A 3141-nucleotide genomic window follows, 5' to 3' on the forward strand; every position below is an offset into this window, starting at 1 on the left:
GTTTCAGCTTTAGCATCATTCCTTCCAAAGAAATCCCAGGGCTGATCTCCTTCAGAATGGACTGGTTGGATCTCCTTGCAGTCCAAGGGACTCTCAAGAGTCTTCTCCAACACCACAGTTCAAAAGCATCAATTCTTCGGCGCTCAGCCTTCTTCACAGTCCAACTCTTACATCCATACATGACCACAGGAAAAACCATAGCCTTGACTAGACGGACCTTTGTTGGCAAAGTGATGTCTCTGCTTTTGTTTTTTTTCTTTTTTTTAAATTTTATTTTATTTTTAAACTTTACAATATTGTATTAGTTTTGCCAAATATCGAAATGAATCCGCCACAGGTATACCCGTGTTCCCCGTCCTGAACCCTCCTCCCTCCTCCCTCCCCTACCTTCTCTCTGGGTCGTCCTAGTGCACCAGCCCCAAGCATCCAGTACCGTGCACTGAACCTGGAATATTTTTTAAAATCTGTTGTTCTTTTTTTCTATTCTCATTGTGTGGTTTCCATTATTCTATCACCCATATCACTTAAGCATTCATCTTTACACTAAAATGCCTCTAATTCCCTCTAGTGTATTTTTCACACAGTTATTGTATACTTGAGCTATAACTGTCTTTTTTTTTTTTTTTCCTAGTTCCTTGTTAAAATACTCATGCTGTTCATCTATTATTTCGCCTGGTTTTATTAGCATTCTTACTACTATTGCTTTGAATTCTTTATCAGGTAAATTAGTTATCTACTTTTTTTTTTTTTCCTAATTTTATTTTATTTTTAAACTTTAAATAATTGTATTAGTTTTGCCAAATATCAAAATGAATCCACCACAGGTATACATGTGTTCCCCATCCTGAACCCTCCTCCCTCCTCCCTCCCCATACCATCCCTCTGGGTCGTCCCAGTGCACTAGCCCCAAGCATCCAGTATTGTGCATTGAACCTGGACTGGCAACTCGTTTCTTACATGATATTTTACATGTTTCAATGCCATTCCCCCAAATCTTCCCACCCTCTCCCTCTCCCACAGAGTCCTTAAGACTGTTCTATACATCAGTGTCTCTTTTGCTGTCTTGTACACCGGGTTATTGTTACCATCTTTCTAAATTCCATATATATGCGTTAGTATACTGTATTTATGTTTTTCCTCTGGCTTACTTCACTCTGTATAATAGGCTCCAGTTTCATCCACCTCATTAGAACTGATTCAAATGTATTCTTTTTAATGGCTGAGTAATACTCCATTGTGTATATGTACCACTGCTTTCTTATCCATTCATCTGCTGATGGACATCTAGGTTGCTTCCATGTCCTGGCTATTATAAACAGTGCTGCAATGAACATTGGGGTACACGTGTCTCTTTCCCTTCTGGTTTCCTCAGTGTGTATGCCCAGCAGTGGGATTGCTGGATCATAAGGCAGTTCTATTTCCAGTTTTTTAAGGAATCTCCACACTGTTCTCCATCTACTTTTCATTAGGGTTTTAATCAAGGTTTTAGTTGCTCTTGTTCTTTCATCTGAAACAAATTCTTACAACTTCTTATTTTTCTTAAGTTTTTCTGTCTCTCTTAGGTAAAGCAGTTACATATTCCAGTCCTTGAAAGTGGTTTCTTGTATAGGAGTGTCCCTATGAAGTCTGTGTATGTTCAACGGCTTTGGTGGGAGAACTGGATCTGAAGTGAGCATGGACCATATCTTTCCCTGGGGTGTGATGGCAGCCACTGCATTGGTGGGATGTAGGGCTGGAGTTGGTGGGACCAGAGCCAGAGCCAGGTGTGAGCAAGGGCTTCCCAGTTCTCAATGGCTTTCATCACCTTATCAGGGGTAGCTGTGTGGCCTGAGGAGCTGAAACAAGAGTGTTGAGAAAGTGGATTTCTCCTGTATGTGATGGCAGTTTCTGAATTATTCTAGGCCTGTGAGCTTAGGGCTGTGTTGGTTTCTCGGCTCTGTGCTGGTTTCACTTTTTCCCTAGTGTGCAAAAGGCTTCCTTGTTGGCTCAGTGGTAAAAAAAAAATCTACCAGGGGTAGGAGACCCAGGTTTGACTCCTGGGCCAGGAAGGTCCTCTGGAGCAGGAAATGGCAACCAATTTCAGTATCCTTGACTGGGTAATCCCATGAACAGAGGGGCCTTGTGGGTTACAGTCCATGGGATCACAAAAGAGTTGGACATGATTTAATAACTAAGCATCAACAACCTTTCCTCAGTTAGTGGCTGGGCAATGGTGAGGGGTTGGTGCTACAGCACAGAGCTGACCCTGCTCTCTCCCAATATGGATAGGAATGTGCACACTGGTGATAGTGTTCTCTTCCCTGGATCTAACGTCACTCCTCCTCGAGTGCCTACAGAGACATATGAGTTGACAGTGGCTCAGTTGCAGCCTCAGTGTCCAAGTCACCTCCCATCCCTCCAAGTGTGCACACTTTTGTTAGCAATGGAATCCATCCTCCCCTTTAGTGGTGAGTGACCACAGGAGCATGAGAGACTGGGGCAGGAGCTCAGTTAGGGCTGGGGAAGAGGGAATGCTGGGGTGGTCCTTGCCAGCTGGATGGAGTTCCAGGCAGTTTTCAATCTGCTGCCACCATGCTGTGACTGGGAGTGAGCAGATCTGGCACATGTTCTTCAAGAGCAGGGTGTCAGTTACTTGCAGCATTCAGGTAACTCTCCACTGGTTTTCAAGCCAGAAAGGGGGTTTATTTCCTGTTGTTAAACCCTAGGGCTGGTGTGCCTAAACTGTGGCCCCAAATCCTTGCTCCTCCAGGAGGATTCCCCAGCCTGTGATATCCTTTTTCCTCTTCTCTGTCCCAGGTGAGAAGTATAGGTCCCAACCATATCGCTGTTTTCCCCTTCCTGGAAGACTCCATATGGATTATTCTTTATAACCTTCATTGTAGAACAGCTGTTCTGCTCTTGCCCACATGGATTTCAGCGGGAGTTTCTCCATATGTAGTTGTAATGTGATGTGTTCCTGAGGAAGGGTGAGCTTAGCATCCTGCCAACCTGCCATCTAGAACTCCTGTCTCATTTTTATAATTTAGATTGCTTTAGGCTATCTCTGTGCAGAGGATCAGGTTTAGGTGAAAAATTTAAATTCCTTTCTGGTCTTTTTGAGCCTATATCATTCCAGGTACATACAAGGAGACCTTCCCATTA

This window comes from Bison bison, unplaced genomic scaffold (genome assembly GCF_000754665.1).
Source record: "Bison bison bison isolate TAMUID 2011002044 unplaced genomic scaffold, Bison_UMD1.0 scf7180017864506, whole genome shotgun sequence".
NCBI lineage: Eukaryota > Metazoa > Chordata > Mammalia > Artiodactyla > Bovidae > Bison > Bison bison.